The sequence below is a fragment of the Tenrec ecaudatus genome, chromosome 3 (assembly GCF_050624435.1).
Source record: "Tenrec ecaudatus isolate mTenEca1 chromosome 3, mTenEca1.hap1, whole genome shotgun sequence".
Classification (NCBI taxonomy): domain Eukaryota; kingdom Metazoa; phylum Chordata; class Mammalia; order Afrosoricida; family Tenrecidae; genus Tenrec; species Tenrec ecaudatus.
In genome coordinates this window covers 32689112-32712671 of record NC_134532.1, presented here as the reverse complement: position 1 = coordinate 32712671, position 23560 = coordinate 32689112, and positions in this window count along the sequence as shown.

Here is a 23560-nt window from a genome sequence, read left to right as displayed (position 1 = left end):
CAACAGGTGATGGGAGTAGAAAGCCCAGCTTTCCTGCCAGAGAGCTTTGCATGAAGAAAGGAGTGCCTGGGTGTGCAAGGTTAGCAGCTGGAATCCACCTCAACACCCGGCAGGGTTTCCTTGGGTTGTATGCAGGGTCAGTAGGTCTAGAAATCAACTCTGTGGCACCTACCAATGATGAGGTCATTATTAGTAGCCTCCAGGCAAAAGCTAGCATCTCTTTCAAAAGACTATAGAACGAGCTCCCCATGCTGTCTACTACCATAATGCTAAAAGTCTCCATCAATTCGAAGACATGTTATGAAAGCAAATGACATTAATTGAAACAGAGCATTGTTGATATTGGAACCAAAATCATCTTTCAAAAAAGGAAATGGGAAAGTATACTTAGAATGTGTAGGATTCAAATGATAAATGCACATATTATTAGTGAAGAGAGAGAATCGTGTTTGGGTGATTTGGGTGTCAGGTTTTAGGACCACCCAAGAAAAATAAGGTGCATGTCAGAGAATAATGACCAGACAACATGGTAACTCTTACCAAATCCACTGCTATCAAATAGAATCTCACTCAGAGAGACCCTGTAGAAGGTTTCTGAGATGAATCTTTAAGAGAGAAGATATCCTCACCTTTCTCCCTCAGAGGAGCTGGTGGGTTTGAACCACCACCCTTGTGGTCAGCCAGCAAACAACAGACCCACAGCATCACCAAGTCTTTGCACTCAACCCTGAACTGCTGATATAAAAGGCGGAAACAAACTACATACAGCCATCAAGTCAATGCCAACTCACAGCTACCCACTGAAAAGGGGAGATTTTCCAAGACTGTAACACTAGGGCCTTAGAGAGCCCCATCTTTCTCTCTGCGCTGGAGGTTTCCACTGCTGATCTTGCAGTTGGCAGCCCACCATGCAACCCCAGTGCCCACCAGGGCTCCTTTCTAAAAGACAGAGAGGGAGAAGAATGGATGAGGAAGACAGCATGAATTTCCCATGTCAGAGAAACTTCAACTCAGTAAGGTATACTATGCAAAATGATGAGGGTGGGTGGCTGAGCAGTGGGAGGAAACCGAGAGTCAATGGACAACCTAGAACAGCGGTTCTCAACCTGTGGGTAGTGACCCCTTTGTGGGTTGAATGACCATTTCCCAGGGGTCACCTGAAACCATCGGAAACCACATTACAATTTACATTATGGTTCCTAACAGTAGCAAAATTGCTGTTACGAAGTAGCAAGGCAATAATTTTATGGTTGGGGTGTCACTCCAACACAAGGAACTGTATTAAAGGATCGTGGCATTAGGAAGGTTGAGAACCACTGACTTAGAATGTTTGAGATCTAGTAAAAAGTTTAGTGAAGGAAGGGAGGAGTAGAAATATGAGCTATGGACTAATTATGTACAGGATGTTTGGAACTTAATTTTACACTCTATTAGTTTTGTTTTTAGGGAAGAAAAGGGTGAGTGTGCATCAAAGTCTCAACTTTGAGGCACTTGATTTGAAGGAGTCTCTAACTCTAGCTTTAGATATCAATATCAAGTCAGACCCTATTGTAAGTTAAACTTAAGCTATTTCTCTAATGCCTCCTGTCTTAAAGCAAACTTATGCCGCTAAAAATGTTTTTCCTTTGTGCTTACGCATTGATGTAGAAAGAGTATAGAAGGAATTTCTTCCATAAGAAGGTGCCAAAAAACGCGTGGGTGTTAGTGTTCTCTTAATGCCTTGTGAATTGAGAAAGACATCCTGATAGCTACTAAAAACCCATAAGAATTGTATCAGTTTACAATTATGGAAGGAGCTCCGATGTCTCTGAGGACTCATCACTGTGCTGCTCGCTGAATCCAAGTCAGTGGCTCAAAACTACCCGCAGATCCACAGCATAGAAAGGAGGCACTTTGCTCCCATAAGATTTACAGATTGGGAACCAATGGCAGTGGGCTGGGTTAGTACTTATATAGGGTGGCCAATCCCTACAACCTACAGTCAAGTATTCTCTAAATCAATCAAAGCCAAAACCTGCTCTGAATTGTCCCTCCTCTCATTTCTCTAATTTCACGTTCTCCAGTCAAAATTTTATCAACCGAATTCCTGATTTCTGCCTAGTTAAAGGTGCTGATAGCTGGGCTGCCTCAGACTGCTTGGTTTCTAAAACTTGAGCTTTCATATGAGCAACCGGTCTGTTCCACAGTGGCACGCTGGAGGAGGATTTTTACCCTAAGAGTCTGACTCCCTATTCCACACTCCCAGCTTTCTCATCCCATACTCTGAGACAGAAATAAATTCTAAATGTACTGTGAAATGAAAAGCGATCTATTCTTAATGTATGCACACCTGTTTGTATAGAGACAAGTGTGTAAAAAACAAACAGAATTACATAGAGTGCTTTCAAAAAGTAGTGTTAAAAAGGACCCTATCATTCCATTCCACTGTCCCGTGAACCTCTTAGAGCTTGTTCATAGATAACGCGAGAGATATAAAAAATCGCACTATTGTCGTGCCCAGGAATGACAGCTGTCTCAGTAGGATATGATCTGGGGTGGAGGTGATATGGGAGGATCACTAAAGGTTGGGTCCGATAGAGGGAAGCAGCAGCATACGCAGATTTGGGAGTGACAACAATCCTTGCGATACTCATAAGGAGTCTAGTTTGGCTAGATGCTAGTTCAAAGGGGGAGAGTAGGGAGGGTGACAAAAGCTAAGGCTGACTAAGTTGCCAAAAAGCACAGTGATTACTCTATTTTTATTCTATGATGAAGAATTTGGAACTTACTCTGAGGTCAAATGGGAACCAATAATTAAGTGAATGATCAAATATATAAAAGGTCACAAATGAGAACGATTTGCTTGATACTAGATCAGTCTATCTTCCTTGTCTTTTATTGCAATCATAAGCAGCAGGACTAGATGTTGCCCTTATTTTCTGAACCAAATATCTGCGTTCAGGCTAAGAGTTTTCAGAGATGTCAGAAAAGAATGAAAGGCTATAGGGAGCCGAACACATTTCAAAGCTTTGTTAAAGATATGGAACATGATGGGAAAATTAGGAATAACTGACTTCATTAGGAATGCTTCCTTCATTAGGGACCTTCTTCATTAGGAATGCTTATACATCATTATATTTTCTTAGATGTGCCTAGAGGGATGTGTAATATGATTTTTATTATCTCAACAGTGAAGTGGGGGATTCATTTTCTATTTAGAATTCAAGAATCAATATTAAAATTAACAAATCTTATCGACACACCTTTATCTAGGTTTCCACCTATTTTTTCCATCTACTGTATCAGAAGTGAGTCCTATATTCTTTTTTTCTCTACCTGTGTTCTTTTTAATGTTACAAGACACAAATTTAGTTGCTTAAATGAGTGAACATTAAAAAAATGAGCTGAACGTGTCGATGTTGCTTCTGTCAAAATCATGTTCTTATGTGCCACTTGGGCGCAGTCAAAGTCATATGCATTTGTATGCACATATTACTATGTCAGCAGGTCCACCTAGACAAGATAGGCTGGACAAAAAATGAGAGAAGAAAACAACAGGAACAACGGTCCTGGAGGGACATGAGAGCGTGGGAGGTAGGGGAAGGGAGGAGGTGTTGCCCAGCACAGGGACAAGGGAACAGCGAGTGGTTCAAAACCAGAGGCGGGAGGGGAGGACTGGTAGGGAGTGACCAAGAGCAAGGTAACTGAGAGGAATTACTGAAACCAGAATTCAGGCTAAACATGGTAATGGAATGGGAGGAAAGTGAAAGGAAATAGAGGAAAGGAGTAGGAGGCAATGTGCATACAGAGAAGCCTAAATACAGACATGTATATATGTAAATATATTTATGATTATGGGGGCAATAGACTTATATGCATATATTTATAGGTTCAGTAGTAGAGTAGCAGATGGACATTGGGCCTCCACATGCATAATCCCCCAATACAATAGCACCTCGCCCTGCTAAACAGTCATTGCAGGATACCCACCTTCCCGACATGATCACTGAGGATAGACGTGTGTGTAAGCAAACGTGGTGAAGAAAGCTGATAGTGTCCGGTTATCAAAAAGATATAGCGTCTGGGGTCTTAAAGGCAAATAAGCGGCCATCTAGCTCAGAAGCAACAAAGCCCACAGAGAAGAAGCACACGGCCTAAGCGAATACAAGGTGTTGAATGGACCACGTAGCAGACACCAAGGAACAAAAACAATCATTGTGTGATCACTTTCCTCACATAATGGCTGAAGACGAAGTGTGCATAAGCAAGTGTGGTGAAGAAGGCTGATGGTGCCCAGCTACTGAGAGATATAGCGTCTGGGGAATTAAAGGCTTGAAAGCAAACAAGCGGCCATCTAGCCCAGAAGCAACCAAGCCCACACGGAAGCAGCACACCAACATCGGTGATCGTGAAGGGCAGAGGAGACCAGGTCTCCAACAACAAAGGTGGGGTGGTGGTGAGAATCACATCACCGTGAAAGAGGGGGAGTGTGTGATGGGGACCCAATGCCCATCTGTAGACAGCTGGACACCCCTTCCAGAGGGGTAGTGAGGAGATGGGCCACTCAGGGTTCAGTGTAGCAGCAATGAAACTCAAAACCTTGCTCTAGTTCCTGAACGCTTCCTCCTCTCCCAATCATCATGACCCCAATCCTACCTTGCCTTGCGGACCTGGTTGTACCAGAGGATGTACAGCGGTGCAGTGGGGATCTGGAGGCACAGGGAATCTAGGACAGACGAACCCCTCAACACCAGTGGTGGGAGTGGCGACACCATGAGGGAAAGGGCTGTAGAAAGGGAGAACCGATCTCGGAGATTTATGTGTAACCTCCTCTCTGGGAGATGGGCGATGTGGAGGCGGGTGAGGGGAGACGCCGGGGAGTGTAAGATAAGATATAATAATTATTTATAAACTATCAAGGGACCAGGGGTGGGATCGCGGAGGGAGGGGGACGGGGGAAAAAACAGGAAACCGAGCTGATTCCAGGAACCCAAGTGGAAGGTGAATTATGAGAATGACGAGTGCAACAAATGTATAAGGGTGCTTTGCTCAATTGATGTATATACAGACTGTGATAAGAGCCTTATGAGCCCCAATAAAAATATTTTTTTAAATGAGCTGAAATGGGAAAGCCGACCTAATTCTCATTGAGAAGTTAAGAAACAGAGAAGAAAGAGAGTCTATGTAAGGATGATGCATATCTTTATAATATGCAGTCATCATTTATATCATATTTTAGAGATTAGAACTCACTTGGGAACTGGCTAAATAGAAAAGTAAATGCAAACATATTTTCAATTTATCTTCATTTTAGGTAATAAAGGAAAAATGTTGCTTAATCTACTCTGATAAACATTCAAATATTGATATATATATCATTTTAGAAGAGTGAAGCCTAGTCTTACTGACATAAAAATTAATAGTTCAAGTCATGGTTTAAAAGCTACAGCAGGTTTTTGTACTTTATAATATTTTCCTTAAAACTAGAATAAACTTTCCATTCGGTATTTTTAGAAATTTAATTACCTATAAAATGTTTTTAGAATTAAAAATATCTTTGAAAAGAAAATTAAGATTTTTCAGTGAATCTGAAGTACACAACTGCAGAATGTGGTAATGCCCTGGTGTCACGTGAAAATCCGATTGATAAAAGATGTAGTGAAGTTATTAGGAAATATGTATTGTGCATGTAACACTTCATTCATGTGTACATAAAGATTCCAGGCATACCTTCATGAAGAAAGGATAAGCAGAAGTTAATGTTTCTATGAAGAAAGGATAAGCAGAAATCTAGTTGGTTTGCTTTATGACTCTCTGGAATTAGAAATCAATATATCCAGGGGCTTGAAAAGCACCACTAGCTTCTCACTTCATTTTACCCCAAACTTCATAAAGCCCTGAGTTGTGTACAATTAGGAGATCCCAAAAGATCATGAAAATGGATGTCAGTTTCTATTACCCTTCTCTTTGAAAGCTGGCCTGGAAGTCTTAACCCATGCTAGCAGGCAACACACAGACAAAAGGTATTTCATTGGCAAAGAAGCAAAACTTTACTTGTGATTGACATGATTATATATATTATAACTTCCAGACTTCTTCAGAAAGAATATTGTTGAACCCAATTATGACAATTCAACACAACTCCAGGATCAGCCTGTGTGATCATGGGATGTCGATGGGATCAGGTATCAGGCATCAAGGACCCAGAAGAAAAAATCATATCAATGTGAAGGAAGGTGATTGCAAAATGGAGACCCAAAGCCCATCTGCAGACAACTGGACATCCACTTACAGAAGGGTCACAAGGAAGAGATGAGCCAGTCAGGGTGCAGTATAACACCGATGAAACATACAACTTTCCTCTACTTTAATGCTTCTCCCCGTTGCCCCATCCCCTACTCTCATGATCCCAATTCTCCCTTACAATTGCGGGTAGAGCAGAGCATGTACACAGGTACAAATAAGAGCTAGAACAGAGGGAAGCCAGGACAGATAAAGCCCTCAGGACCAACAACGAGTGTAGCGATACCAGGAGGGTACGGGGAAGGTTGGTGGGAAAAGGGGGAACCAATCACAATGAGCTACATAGAACGCCCTCCTTGGAGGCTGGACAACAGAAAACTGGGTGAAGGGAGACCTCAGTCAGTGTAAGACATGAAAAAAAATAATAAAAGTTTATAAATTATCAAGGGTAAGTGAGTGAGGGAGGGGGAAAAGTGAGGAGCTGATACCTTGGCTCAAGTAGAAAGAAAATGTTTAGAAAATGATGATGGTAACAAGTGTGCAAATGTGCTTGTCACAACGTATGTATGTATATATGATGATAAGAGCTGCATGAGCCATCAGAAAAATGATTAAAAAAATAAAGTGACAGAATCAGCACAGGAAAATCAGCTGGATCCCTTCCTATGACACAGAGTGGTGACAGGACCAGGGCGATGCAGACCCATGTAGATCATCTCACGATCCAGGACAGACGGCAAGGTGGTAGTTTCAGCCTCAGTGCCCAGCAGTGGGAGAAGGGATACTTAACCATGCAGCGTGCTGCAGTGTTCGCAACAGCAAGGAATCTGAGCCACACTGCACAGAACGGATGGGCCTGGAGGTCATTCTGCTGAGTGAAATTCCTCGAGCACAGAAGGACAAACATGACAGGAGGCAGGCTAATTATAGATCACTTTTTACAACTAGCATAATGGCTCCCCACAACACTGCCTCAGTTAATACGGTTTCATGAAGCTTCTTTAACACCAAAAACCAAGGTTCTATTTCTTTATTTTTCGAGTGTGAAACGTAATGATTTAGTCAACTCCCTATTTAACATTGGAGAAAATACAGACTCAGAGAGACTATCGAGCTTCTCAGAGGTCACAGAGCCAATTAACAGCAGACCTTTCCTCTATTTAAGCCGAACCCCCTTCTACTATGCTCGCTGTTTCCTCTTGTTTGGGGAAATGGAGATTGGTAAAGGAAACTTAAGGGAAACGAACCCATAAAATGTGTTCTGTAGCTCAGTGATGTACAGGTATGAGATATGAAAGAGTTGCTATAACCGTACTATAAATACTAAAGTTACTGAATAAAATAAATAAACACAACCTATTAACATAGCTTCTGCTACTGGACATGAGCACACCACATGTGAGTTGCAACTGGACACATACTGTATGAGCTTCCATGTAAGAAACAAGCCCATAGACAGACGCCACCGCTGAAATTCAGAATAAACTTGATGATGGAAACCGGCAGTCTATTTCTATTTCTAGCTGGGGAACAAATGTGACCCAAACAATGTTCTACCTTGAGGTTTTATTTTTATCTTTGATACATTTATATAACAACATTTAGAGAAATAATTATTGGAGGAATTAAATGGACATTGGAGGAATTAAATGGACATTGGAAGAATAGCAACATGACTAAGATAAACGGAGAAAATTCTGAAATTGATAGTGCACTAAAATCCAGAGTAAAATTAATCTTGTGATTTGAAGCCGATGAAAACCATTTACTGAGTCGTCTGTGCCATGCATTGTCTTGGGTGCTGGCTGTACACACAGGTACTAGTAAAGCTTTGATAAAACAGTATCAGTTATATAGCTTATAATGCTTATACGATTTATAAAGCTGTCTGAGATAAAATCTTAAGTTCAAACTCAGAGGAAGGACTCATACTGAGAAAAGAATTTTATGTGCTGTAAAATCTCACAATATTTTTGCTCAGGTTAATTTTAACTTCTGTAGTTATACTAATATATCCTTGAATGAGGACCCAATGAAAATGTACAATTCCTTCTGACACAGAGGATACACTATTTCACTAGGGAACTCGAATGTGAAATCTGAAACCAAAAATCAGCAAAAGGCATATGAAGTTGTCTATTTAGCATTCAGACAATATCAGCTGACTCACTCATTGACGAGGAGTCACTGCTGGCCCATCGCCACCCTAGGGGACAAGGCAGAACTGCCTCTGTGTGTTCTCAAGACTGAGCCTCCTTATGAGCCCAGAAAGCTTTGTCTTTCTCCCAACATTATCAGCTGGCGAGGCAATTGTAAAAGATGAACTACATGCAAAAGATTACTTGCATGGCCAAAGGAAGCGACCTCCAACCACTAGTTCAACTGAACAGTGATACAATTCGTTTCCTCCATGTAAGAGAGACCCAGCTACTTAAAGAGAGCCACAGCAACAGAAACCAGCGTGAAATGTAGGTCTCTTTCCTGCATGGCTACGCAGGACATTAGCTTAACATGTACAGACCAAATAAACAAGTGATTATTTCACCAAATTAACAGCCAGATTAACATATAAGAAATCTGCACCTTAAAGTATAACATAACAAACCTTACCCAAGTGGTCATCTGTGCTGTCATCCGCATCCTGGTGCCTACTTGCGGGAGGAACTCCCATGTAAATTTCTATGAAATATAGAACTAGTTGGAGCAGTTCCAAGGAAAGATGCCTCTCGGGCTTGCTGCATCACAAGGCTGTTGAACAAGGTCTGGTTCTGCTGCTTTTCCAGGGCTAGATTTGCACTGACCTCAGAGAGCCTCTCAGTGTTTCTGTGAAGATGACAAAAAGCAAACGGCTCTTACTCCACTTCTTTGTTCCCTAAATGATCCTTCAGTCAAGCTCATTAAGTTAAATGTTGCTATAATGGAGAAACCATATGGAAAGGTGTTTTTTTTCTTCCTAAAATGCCCTCTGGTGATAATAAAAGTATTAACAATTTCACAATGCAAGTTTGAGATGTGCCCTTGGGATAGAAATTGTGCTGTTGGGCTTTCTACTCCCTTAAACAGTTCCACCTTCTGAAACTCACAGGGAGTTGCCATGAGTCACCTTGGCAGTGAGTTTGGTTTTCCGTTTGTTGTCAGGAAGAAACCCTGGGGGCAAAGTGGTTGAAATGCTCAGCTGGTGGCTGACAGAGTGACTGTGGGCACCCCAGCTGCTCCACAGGACAAAAATGTGGTGGCCTGAGTCAAAGAGAGCCTTGGGCCATATGGACCAGCCCCGGCCGGAATACCTTTTCCCAGTGGGCTCCCAGGGAGGGAGTAGATTAGGGTTCAGTTTGGCTTGAGGTTTGGTGCTGGTGAGTCCCTGCTGACTCAGAGTGGCTCCCAGTGACCGAGTCGAATGGCCCCAGGGTGCTGCTCTCTTGGCTGTGATCTCTAGGTAAGCAGAGTGCCAAATCTTTCTCCGGTGGAGAGGCTGGGTGGACTCAAACTGCCAACCTGTTCCTAAGAAGCTCAGCGCCCAACTGCTTGCACCACCAGGCCTCAGCTTCTAAAACATAGTTCGCTCTGTTAATGTTTCTACTTCAGGGAATGCTGAAATTCAATTCTATAATGTAAAGTGTGTATACATTAGAAAGCTCCAGCAACCACTGTATACTAGTAGTACATCAGGCTTTCAAGAAGACCATAATACAGGAAACGATAATAATAAAGCCAAACAAAGCCCAAACAGGAAAGAGATGTAAGCTGTCCGACAGGAGACTATATTAGAACTGAAGAAGGCCCCGTTCTTTTCTATTGCCAAATGTTTCTTTAGTCATTTGAAAGATAAACAGATTTGCTGATGCTGTTTCCCACATTATACTGCCCACTTTGCACTTCTTAAATCACAAAACCGGCTCACTAAACCTTAGGTTTCAGAAGTCTGTCAATGAGTTCAATTTAGTATCGGTGGTTCTCTTTTGACTTACTTGTCTAGTTGTTTTGAGAACTCTTTCTTCACTTCTAATTCTTGAAGGTAGAGTTGTTTGTATTTCTCTGCTTCTGCTCTTTGTGAATAGATTTGGGAAGAGAATTCATGCTCCAGCCCCTTCATTCTCTGTTCCATCTCCCTTCTCAGTGAAGCAGTTTGTTCCTCCCATAAGTGTTCTCTATGACCCTGGGATTGTGCTTGACGCTACAATCAATCAAAGGGATGCATTTAAAAATAATCATCAGGCATTTTTATCTTTAGTTCTTCTCAGTGAACCTGAGAGCAACTTTAAATAAATCAGAAGTACATTTTTAAAAGTTGAATTAAAAAATCATCAATGTCAGCTGCCACATCGGAATTATAAACCACACTATCATTGTCAAGCTATTGCTTATGTGGTTTTGTCTTTGAAAGCATAGTAATTCATTTTAATTAAAAAATATAATACAGTAAGTTCTAAACCAATGTACGGATCATTTGTAACATCGTAACTTTCTTTTGGTTAGCCTCTTAGGAGTCTTCTGTATGATAACTAGATTTAATCATCAAGGGATTTTGTAAAGAGCATAATTACCCTCTAAGAGCAACTCAGTAACAATCATGATGGCGCTGACATATTACAGAGAGCAGCAAATGCCACCATCTTTCTAATAATCTACAAACAAATGACTGAACCGAAGTAAAGGAAAGACATGCAATGTCATAATCTGACATGTAACTTTCAACTTCATGAGTGAAAGCACAGAACAGATCAAAGAGTTCGAGTTTACCTGTAAACTCATTTTGACTTGTTGGAGTTCATAGACTACTTCCTCTGTTTGTTCCTCAACTCTCCATGTAAACTGGTCCACTTGGCCAAGCTTGCTCTGGTTTTGGTCTAATTCCCTTTGGAGCTGGACGACCTTTTGTTCCAACTTCCCTTTTTTCTTCTCCAGTTTTTCACACTTCCGCTGTGTGTCTTTCATAGCTGACAACTCCTGCTGAAGGGCTTGATTTTGTATTTCCAAAGATTGCCATTTTGAATAAACAGTATCCCATTTGCCTGTAAGTGGGTCAATCTGCACGAAATAAAATAATATGATTTGGTAATAAAGGAAGTTAGCTGAGAATTGTCAAAGTTGGTACTGATAAACAAGTTTAAAATGAATTCACTGCAAGAAGCATTTTCTGTGCTACAGCAGATTCTCAGAAGGTGATGACTTTTTCTCAGTCTCAAACATCACTGCCATTGAATCAATGCAGACTCGCAGTGACTGCCTGTGGGTTTTCTGAGACTGTGACTGTTCATGGGAAGGGAAAGCCCAGTCTTTCCCACGGAGCTGCTGGTGGTTTCCAACTGCAGCCAGGAGGTTCACAGTCGAACTCTGAACCAACCAAGAAGACAATGAAAAGACACAAAGAGCACAACACATGTTTCCTGTGATTAGTTGTGTTGTAAATTTCTGCCCTGGATCCTAGTTTTCGATGATGTGTCCTAAGCTGTCCCTCCTCCAAGGGGTCACTGGTGAGTGAAGGAGAAAGCAACCTGTCCACAATCGCGCCAGCCACTCACACCCATTCACATGTGGAAGACAAGGGCTGGTTTTGCTGCTCCTGAGCATGTCTATGTTCCCTCTGAGGCACTTCGTGTTCAAGTGGCTTGTGTCACAAAAGAAGTAATTGCTAATGACCCTGAAGAAGAGGGTGCTGTGCCTATCCCAAATCAAGCAAACAAATCAGAAACACATGGGAGGGGCTTGAGGTCCAGGAGGCAGGTAGAAGCTGAAAGCCCATAGGAAGGGCATCACAGAGAACCAATGGGCTCAGAGAGAGGGGCCTGGTGGCCCAAGAGGGGTCTGACTGTCAGGATATAAAGACAAGTAAATAAACAATATATTAAAATCTGGAAGAAAGGACACTTGCTTATTAGCAGCTGAAAGTAGAATATTAGTGGCTCTGGAGAAGCTAATGAAACATTGGTCAATAGAAAAGAACGGGGCCTTCCTCAATTCCAATATCATCTCCTTTGGTTATTTATAGGTTCTCTTCATGTTAAAATGAAGGAACGACATCTGACTCCCATCAGTCCACAGGCTGTCAGGAAAATATGCCCCATAGCCAAGGACGACTCTGTAAAACCCTTGGTTAAAACCTTGGAAAGATTTAAGATGGCATCTCAACTTCATGAGGGAGTTTACTGAAGTGAGAACCTTTAAGAGTTTTGTCCTAGGCAGATTCACAGGAAGCCCAACATGGTGAAGAAGGGCTCTGTTTCTGAAGGGATCTCTTTCTTGGCGTACGTAAATTGAATGATCATAATTATGCAAAGGTACATACGCAAGTCTCACATGCTTAATGAGCTAAAACAAATAAAACGCATAATAGCAAGGGGAAGAAATATCAGAGGACTGGAGGATAGCGATGGATTTCCTGGGTGCTATTCCGCACCCTGGATTTATTTTTCTTCCTGTGGGGCTCTTCCGAGAAGGATTGTCCAATGATCGGGCAGGTGGGTTTTGGGTCTACACTACATCCCCACCCATTCACATAGATTTCCTTGCTAGTTTTTGAACTTCTGATGCCTTTCCTGTCGACACCTTATCTCTGGCCTCTTAAAACTTTATCCACTGACACCTGCACTAGTCATAAAACATTAGTCTTGCTTCCAGATTATGTTTTATCAGATGAATAGGCAAGCTCACTGAACTGGTGAGATTGAGAAAGATAGGAAATTACATTAAGAATTTATCTATCCTGCGTGATACAACTGATGTATGGAATGTTGTAAGAGCCTCCAATAAAAGATTTATATATCCATATTCTAAGCACCACATCACCTACCGTTTTAAATCTGCACATACCTATGTGTCTATGTCTATGTCAGTGATTATTCAAGTTCATAAGTCGCTGTACGTGACCAGATTTTTTTCACAGAATACCGTAGTTTTGGAAGTAGACTAAATACAGGAGCCAGAATGGCTGAGTGTAAATCCCAACTCCACTATTTACTAGTCCTGTGCCCTGGAGCAAATTCTGAAACATCTATACAGTCCCTATGTCTGTATAAGGAAGATAAAAATAGTATCGACTTCTTAGGGATGCTGGGAGAATGACATTAGGGCATATAGGTTACGTCGTTATAAGAGTATCTGGCACACAGTGCACGTTGTGAGGGATTGCTTCTAGCGTTATCATTGTGACTGGCCTTTGTGTTTAGTCAAATTTGTTCTTTCAATCTGGTGGTCTTCCAACAGAAATGGTGCCTAGAAAGTTACAGTGTGTCTTTTATATATCATTAATAGGGGCATTAAAAAAGGGTGGGTGTGAAGGCTAGTACTCAATAAACCTTTCTCCAATCTCACTAAGACTAGAATCTCTCTTCTTTTCATCTTACTTTCCCTTTATACCACGCAAAGGGGATGATCCCAGACTATCAGGCACTACAACTAGTACCTCCAGCATGAAGCAGTACATAATGTAGATGCCTGTCCGAATTGAGCTCAAGGCATTAGGCCCTGAACGTATGGGAGTCTATTACTGAGATATGGTTAGCATGCTCCTTAGAGACAAGGATGTTGAGCCATCATGGTGCACACTCTGGATGTGCTGTCAGGAGAGACCAATCCCTGGAGAAGGGCATCCCCTCTGGTAAAGTAGAGGGGCAGCAAAAATGGAAAGGTCCTCAAGGAGATGGACCGACACAGTGGCGGCACAATGGGCTCAATATTGTGAGTATTGTGAGGCTGGCACAGGATTGGGCAGTGTCTCCTTGTTTGTGAGCAGGGTTTCTATGGGCCAGAAGGGACGCAAAGACACCTAACAATGACAACAACAACAACATTGCTGAAATAAGGTTCATGAATCCACTCCTGCTCAGCAAGTGTTTATGTTGAGCCAGCACATTGAGGAGGGAAGGCTATTTGGTAGGGCACTTCAGAAAGCCAGGGCCCAACATTTTATAATGAGTAAAGTGCTGTTATACATCTGTAAATCCCAGTCCTGGCAGCTTGATGAAGAAAGGCCAATTTAGATTTTTATTTTTAACAGTGTGGGAAAACAAAAGAACAAGCAAACAATGAGCATATGATTATATAATTTTCCACTATTCGTTTTAAAGGCTTTCAATTTTCATTAGATTGCATTCAAAATTTTAAAAACTTATTCATATTGGTGTTTCAAGGAAACTCTCTGGTGTGGTAAAAGTGCTGAGCATCATCCTAACTTTGTTAAACAATAATATTTTCAGTTTATACCATGTACGGGTGCCATAGACATCAGCTACTATTTCCTCTGGGAGTAAAAATATCGTTTAAGTGACTAATCTCTCAGGGGGAAAACAGTACAAACAATCATAGAAATAATGAAGCTCCTTTGTCCTGCACTGACTGGATGGCAAGTGCTGACAAAGGGAAAGTCAATGAAAGAGCAGTTAGGGGAAGCTTCCGGTAGATGGAGGTATTGAGCTACCTGGGTTTGGATGCAGATTAGGCTGCGTGAAAAGAAACTGAAAAGACAGAAAGGTCAGTTTGAGAGAAGGCACCAAAACAAACAAAGAAAAAACACCACATGACAAACTTAAGCCATCACGTTGAAGCCAAGTCATCATGAGCTTACAGGACAAGGTACAACTGCGCCTGTGCGTTTCTGAAACTACAACGCTGTATGGGAGTAGAAAACCTTGTTTTTCTCCTGCACAGGGCCTGCTGATTTCCAACCACTGACCTTTTGAGTAGCAGGCCAGCAGGGAACGAGTCCACCACTCAAGGAAGACACAGACATGGCAAAGTAAGCACAAACAGTTCAGCATGCAATCCAATGACAAGAAAACATGCCCAAACAAGACTTATACACACACGGCCGTTGCAGTAGTATTCATGATAAATATGTACAAAATGTGGTATGCCCATAAAATGTTCTATTACTTAACGAGAAATGAAATAGGGATAACAATGATGAGCCTTGAAAACACTGTGTGACTTTGAAGAAGCCAATCCCAAAGACTATGTATTATCTGAACTGCAAATCTCACAAGAAGTAGACTGGGGGGAGGCCATGGGAGCAAGGCATGCAATGAGCTACATCCTACGTGGGAGGGAGGGCTTTCTTTTGGGATGGATGACAAATTTGCAAAGCATAAAATGTCAACAGAAAGCTCAAAATTAAATGGCTATATGAGTTGTACTGGTTTGGAAATTCTAGACTGTACAACAATTTCTCTTTTTTTCATTGCAATTTAACTTTCACTTGTGAGTACCTCACATAGTCAATCCTCTGCTGAAATCCTTCCAACAGGGGCCTAGCCCATTCAGTATGACCATCATTACAATAGGCTTCAAAGGCTCTGTGGACTTCAGCCTCTACTTCACACCCTGGCCTCGGCTCTTACAACCCTCATCCCACCATGCCATTCCCAACGGCTAATATTACTGCGAAGAGGGAACCAAGCACAATACAAAAAGTGATAGACAGTTACAGTTATCTTCGCATTGGGTAAATTCTTGTGAAATTATCATTGCTGAGACTTGAACTGAGGCTTATTATCCAGTTACAGTCCATTCTCATTACTCATGGATTCTGCTTTCACAAATTCACCTAATTTGCTAACACACTCAGACACACACACACAATCAACAACCATTTTATTGGGGGCCGATACAGCTGTTGCCACAATCCATATCTATATCCATTGTGTCAAGTACATTTGTTGCCAGCATCATTTTCAGAACATTTTCTTACTACGTGAGCCCTTGGTATCAACTCTTCATTTGTTCCCTCCCTCCCATACCCTCCCTCATGAACCCTTGTTAATTTATAAATTATTAATTTTCCATGTCTTGTACCCTCCAGTGTCTCCCTTTTCCCCCTTTGCTGTTGTCCATCCCCCTGAGAGAGGGTTATATGTAGGTCATCGTTATCAGTTTCCCCTTTCTCCACCCACCTTCCCCTGTCCCTCCTGGTATGGCTACTCTCATTATAGGTCCTGAGGAGTTTATCTGTCCTGGATTCCCTGTGTTTCCAGATCTTTATCTGTACCTATGTACATGCTCTGGTCTAGCCAGATTTGTAAGGTAGAATTAGGGTCCTGATAGTGGGGGTGTGGAAGCATTAAAGAACCAGAGGAAAGGTGTATGTTTCATCCATGCTAAAGTGAACCCTGACTGGCCCGTCTTCTCCTCACAACCCTTCTGTAACGGGATGTCCAATTGTCTATAGATGGATTTGGGCCTCCACTCTGCACCCCACCCTCCCATTCACATTGACATGATTTTTTGTTCTGGGTCTTTAATGCCTAATTACTGATCCTGTCAACACCTCATGTTCACACAGGCTGGGGCCATTTTTCCATGTGGGCTCTTTTGCTTTTGTGCTAGATGACCACTTGTTTATATTAAAGCCTTCAAAACCCCAGATGCTCTATCTTTTGATAGTTGGGCACCATCAGCTTTCTCTACCACATTTGCTTATGCTTCCATTTGTCCTCAGCAATCGTGTTGGGAAGGTGAGCATGATGGAATGCCGGATATTAGAACAAAGTGTTCTTGTGTTGAGGGAGTACTTGAGTAGAGGCCCAATGTCCATCTGAGTCCTTAATACTAAACCTATAAATATATGCACATAGATCTATGTCTCCATCACCATATATAAGTATATTTACAAATGTGCATGCCTGTATCTAGATCTCTGTAAATGCCCTTTGACTCCTAGTTCTTTTCTCTATTTCCTTTAAATTTCCACTTGTCCCACTATCATGCTCAGCCTTCATTTGGGTTTCAGTAATTCCTCTCCATTACATTGTCCTTGGTCAAGGCCTACAGGGACCCTACACCATCCTCAACATTGATTTTTGGTCACCTGTTTTCTATTTTCCCTGGGTTTGTTAGCACCCACTTCTCTTCCCCCACCTCCCTGTCTCCCATTTTCCCGCTGGCACTGTCTTCCAGATGTTTTCTCCTCCGGTTTATTTATTCAGCCTATATTTTCTAGATATACATGCAGAGATAATAATATGCACAGACACAGACCAAGCAAATCAAAGCAACAATAGAAATTAAAACAATAACTCCAACAATAACCAAAAAACTAATCTCACACACACACACACACAGCCAATCAATAAATAGGGTTTTCCAGTCGAGTCTGATCGAGTGTCATGCCCTGACCCCACAGTCTAATTTTGGTGTTCTCTGGGGAATTCACTGCTCTGCTCCACTTGCTGTTCTGGTGTATGACATTAGTGTTTCACCTCAGCATCGTGGGGTCAGAACAGGCACAATTCCCACAGGCTAACATATTTTTTTAATCCTAAAACCAAGAGCTCTAGTGTCTTCATAGTCATTTGCTCGCACTGAGTGGCTACCAAAAACAAGTTTCCCAAATGGACAAGGCTGCCTCTGAATCAGCAGGAACTTCATAAAGCATAGCTTCTACAAATAATGACAAGAGACTTTATCTGTAACCAGGTTCAAATCAAATTGTAACTAATAGCGAAATATTTCATCTACTATGGTTTTTTTAAAGTTTGCCACACATGTCCCTAAGTAGGATCTAAGAAATAACAACTATTTTCAAAAATTTGAGATGTTATAAGAAGACAAGATTTTAGAGGGAGGGTGAGGGGGAAAAATGAGCTGCTACCGAGGTCTTAAGTGGAATGGAAATGTTTTGAAGATGATGATGGCAACATATGCACAAATGTGCTTGATACAATGGATGGATGGATGGTGATGAGAGCTGTACGAGCACCCAATAAAATGATTTTAAAAAGAAGAAGAAGACGAAGAGGAAGCAGAAGCAAAAGAAGACATGCTTTTGACTCTGAAGTCATTTTGAGGGATAAGCTGCAGGGACTGGGCGATCAGGAATATGGTCTTGGGGGCATCAAAGTGTAGCGGCCTAACAATTTCCACAAGATCATGTTGTACGTTTGACTTCGGTGAGGAGTAACTGGTGTCTTAAAAGTCCTTGAGTCTCCATCAAAAGAGGCAATCAGTGGTCTTTTCTGTCCAGAGGAAAGAAGACTGATGAAAATCAAAATACATATGGAAAGGATCAGTTCAATGAACTGATGGACCACAAAAACACCCATGCCCCCAAGCCTGAGAACAGAACTAGATGGCACCAGCGATTTGCTTTGAAAAGCATCACCTTCGAAGGACCTGGATAGGATGGGAAAAGCAGGTAGAGCACAACTCAAAACCATAAAAGAGATCAGGCTTACTGGATATGGACAGATGAGATCCCAAGATTATGACCCTTTTGTCACTGCATAGGTCAGACACTGAACCCACCTCTGTAACAGAATCATCAACCACTGAAGATCCGAGATGCAACACTGAAGCTAGGACAAAATTCAGAGGGCTGGAAAGGAGGAGAAAGAGGCAACAGGCATAAGGGATGGAACATTGAGGGAATTGCATCAGAGGAGCAGAAACAAAGTCTGTCTGGGTTGTTGAATGTAAAACCGATGATCTGCTCTGTAAACTGTCACCTCCTTCACATGAAAGATTTCAAAATACATGATTTTGAATTGAACAATGAATTCAAATTGACATAAAGAACACGAAAATTACTCTATTAAAAGCTTCTGAAGGAAAACTCTTGCAAAATGTATAGCATTTAAAACCAGTTCATCTGGGAAATCTTGAATTGAATATCAAAAATGTAACCTACTCAACTGAATCTTCATTGCAAGTGTTTTACGTATGCACACTTCTGCCTTGTATGGCCTTGTAAAACATACGAATGATTATCTAATCAAACACTGTAATTAGTCTCTACCTGTAAGCAATTTAGGCTTTCGCCTCTTGGAATTTTACAGCTGAGAGATGCCACTTATTCAAAATAAAGCGTGCCTCAGGTCTAATGTTTCTTTGCTGGACAATAGGCATATTTTGGAGAGCTGTAGTAAATACATTGGCATGCTACAGATTTTCATCGATTCAACATTTCACCATAATCCTATATTATTTTGAATTTTCTTTCAGGAAGTCTGAAAACCATTCATCTCTCTGGATACTTACTTTTCTTTCCACTTTCTCCTTTTGACACTGACATAGCCGTCCTTGTAATAGATCACACATATTTGATAACTCTTTAATTCTCTCCTCAAGCTCTTGCCTTTTTTCGCTTTCATTGTGGTATGTTTTGACCAGTAAATGAAATTGATCTTGGAGCTTCGTGACTTTCTTTTCTTCAGTGTCCACTTTATTTTCAGCTTCATGCACTTTCTGTTGAAGTGAGTCATTTTCACCCTGGAGACGAGCGAGTCGTTCATAGAGGAGCTTCTCTGCGTTCTTGGATTCACACACTTTCTCGGGTGCATTTTGATACCGGTGTTCCGTTTCCTTCAGTTGACTCTGTGATTGATTTAGGTCTCTTTGCAATTGAACTATCTCTTCTTGGAGAGCATCTTTTTTTTTAGTAAACTCGCTTTCTAGGCTACTGAATTTCGTTTCCATTTCAGAAAGCTTTTGGCAAAGAGTGTCATTGGTTTCTTTTAGCTTAGACAGGTCCATTTTGAATTTCTTCTGTATATGTAGACACACATCACGTGCTGTCTGTAAAGACAGTTCTAATTCGCATTTTGATTTCTGACTTCTCTCATGATCCTGCACAGCAGCCGCCACTCTAGACTGTAAGGAATCGATGTCTGTTTCTAGTCTTTGTTGGTTTAACTTTTCGTCTTCCAATTTGGAGCATAGCCTGGCATTCTCAGCTGTGAGTTCCTTAAGCTGTCCGCTGTATTGAACTGTTATTCTTCTTAATGATTCTTCACTCCTATTTAGGTTCTGTTGAAGGTCATCATTTTTCGCTTTCATAAATTCCATGTCCTCAGCATATTTCTTTTCTTTTACTCGAATCTGATTTTTCAGTGCATCTATTTCCAGCTGTAGATTGTCAATTAGGACACGAAAGGGACAATTTGGCCGTGAATCCGGTTTTTCTTTGCTAGGATTCTAAGGAACACAAAGGAAAGTCAACACTCAATAAGATGCAGATCATTTTCTTTGAAAGTTACCATTAACCTGTATGTGCAACCAATAAATAGACCACAATAAGTAGATATGCAACTGCAAAAGCTGGACTCAAACATCACATCTTTCATGAGCATGAATTCCGAAACTTAAAAATTTAATTAACAGAAAAAGGAATTCCTGAGATTAAAAGAAAGAAACTATGAAATAATAATTCTGCAGAATTTTAAACTCAGATCTTTCTTTGAATTATAAACATCCAAATGGTATAAACTAAATGAACAATATACTGGACTACGTTAAAAAATACATCTGACTACATTAAAAACATTGACTCAAGAGCTACGTTATAAAGCTACACTTTGCTCTCCATGTATCTGCCAGGTTAACAATATTAAGTCTATTCTCCTCTGAAACACACATGCAATCACATTAGGATACAATACATTTGAAAAATCTTATCATGTTATGCAATCTCCTTGATTTATCCCAAATATTACTGTGACTTCCTCCACCTGAATTAATTGAAGTGGGTTTATGTTGTGACACCTAATCTATAGAGAAGGGGGTGCAAGAGGGCATAGAGGTTATTAGCTTGGGTAAAGGGAAAGGCAATATCCAACATGAGAGCGAAGATGTGGCGCATATGGAAGAATGGAAACAGGACAAGCCATTTGGAGGTTTGCTTAGATGTTGAACATAGAAATGGTGATCTTATCTGTAAATTCTCACTTATCACAAAATAATTTTTTTTAAAAAGTGTAATGGCCTCATGATCATCTTGTGTCCTGACAGAAAATAGATTAAGAGGACCCCCTTGGGAATCTCCAAAGCCAGTTACCTCACTTAGCCTTCTGAAATCATCTTTTGCCTTGCATTGTTTCTCCTCAGTAAGTCTTCCAAACCACCGCTAGGCCAAGACCATGTTTCAGAAGTCTCCCCCCGGTCAAAAAGACAAGTGTATTTCTCAAAGACCTTGTCTGTAGCTGTATCTTTTAACAGAGATGTGATTAAACAAGTTTCCTTGGAATTAAACTCTTTAAATCAACTGGAACCACAGTAGCAATATTTTTTACTTATCTTCATATCTACTCATACAAATGCATACAGAAATTGGGTTGAAGATAACAAAAAGAATAACTCAGAATTCTTCTGTTCCTTGTGAGCCATTTCATGTTTTATTAATATTTGATTCTGAGCTTAATTGTGATTATTTTAAATAATAAGATGATTTTTGTTTGCTTAATGGATTATGAAAAGTGAATGGCATTTCTTAAGCTTTTCTGTTGGAATTGAAAAAGTAGAATTTCGGAAACCTTCACAAAGATCTTCTTGATTTTTGTACTCTTAACTAACATTGCCAACCCATGTATGACTGGCAGACACACAGATATTTAAAAAAGAAGATGCTACAATATGGTCCACTGTGGCCTGTAACACCTCCGTTTCACATTCAGACACTCAACTGAGGAGGAGCAGCTCTCCAGTCTTCGTCACAGAGATGAAGCCTTTACTTTCTGCACTACACGACCCACACCCACCCTCTACCGGCAAGGCCAATAACAAATCTTCCTCTGTTTATTACCTTTTGGATCCTGGGAATAGCAAAAGAGTGGAGGTGCTCACCGAGTGATAGAAGGACCAAATTGGACCAAAACACAAGGAGCAGGGTGAGATGGCTGGCTGCTTAGTTAAGGATTCTGTAACATGAGTAATGCATCCTCAGCTTCACATGCACAAACCATAAAACATTGCAGCTGGCGTGCATACAAGTAATTAGCTATTAGACTTTTACCATCTACTGATATGGGGATATAACCCAGAAAGGGGAAATGATTCCTCCATAAGTGCCTAACATGGAAGTATCTAGCAGTTTATGGCATCAAACCAGATAGATCAATTGTATATCTCTCAAGTCAATCAATGAATCAGATCAATTGCCAGATAAATTTATCAAATTAATGACATCGGTGAATGAAATGTGTGACTGTGGCAGCATCATTTAAAACCTTATGAGGAACTTCATTTACATTTTTTTAAATTTTAATGGAGAATGGCTCTATTTGTGTGTGTTTGTTTTTTTCTCTATCTTTAAAAGACAATGGACCTTTCACAGTAAAGTGGAAAAGAACACAGAGTAGCAAATGTAGGAGAGAGTGCAGAGAAATCAGAAACCTCCTACATTGCTGGTGGGTCTCTAAAAACATACAATCACGGTAGAAAGGGGACACGACACTACCTCACACACACACACACACACACACAAAAGAGAAATTCCATGCAAGTCAGCTGTCCCTCTGCTGAGTTTAAACCCTAAAGAAGTAAGAGCCATAGCAGAAAAAGACATATGCACCACCATGTTCATCACAGCCTTGTGCACACAATAAGAAGTTGGAGACACACCAAATGCCCATCAATGGAAGAATGCATAAATGAACTTTGCAACTTATACATAACACACTTCTGTGCACTGCTAGAGAACAATGGTAAAACTAGAAGCACCTCGTGGGATGGTTGGACCAAGAGAACATTATGCTGAGTGAAATGAGTCAACCGCTAAAGGGCAAATAATGTATGTCACCACTGCTATAAAGGAAAAGTCAAGACAAAGGTTTCCATGACAAAAGAAGCAGATTTTGATAGCCAGAGAAGGAGTGGGGCAAAGGAGGGAAGGTAAAGCAAGAGGCCGGAGGGTGGACAAGTGTTAACTAAGGTCAAGACGAAGACTGTATTCCAAGAGAAAGAGAAAAGAAATCAAAGGCCCAGGAGGGTTGGGCAAGGTACTGAGGGCTTGATAAATGGCTTCAATTGTTGAATACAGAATAGATGATTTAGGATGTAAACTTCCCACCTAAGTCACAATAAAAGGTCTTTTAAAAAATCAAGGCACAACTTTTACTTTGGAATTGTTTTGAACTTTATACGGATGGTTGATGTTATGCACATGATAAAATAATACACTTGAACATTTTACCATAATTAACTCCACAAAGTCATGACTCAGGGAAAAAGCATTTGAGAATGGTGATTTTGAAAATACTGAAGAACATATATTCTGTAAAACACACCAAAGTGGTAATTTTGGAATTATAGATCCCAAGGGTATGGGTAAAGCAGGTAAAATGGTACACACAGTAGGTAATAGATGAGTTTAGCTGGGAATCATTTTTATACCTCTCAAGACGAGGCAAACGTTTGTATATCCTGTGTTTCATTTATTGCTCCGTCTCATTTTATTGTCTAAAAAGCAATTACCATTTAGACAAGAATTGGGAGAAAATGTTCCTTTATTCAATCTAGATGCTGAGAAATTAATTGGATCACCTGCATTATATGTAAAGAGACATGACTTCAGGATTGGAGGAAAGCTTATTAACAATCTGTGTATCCACAAGACACAGTCTTGTTTGCTGAA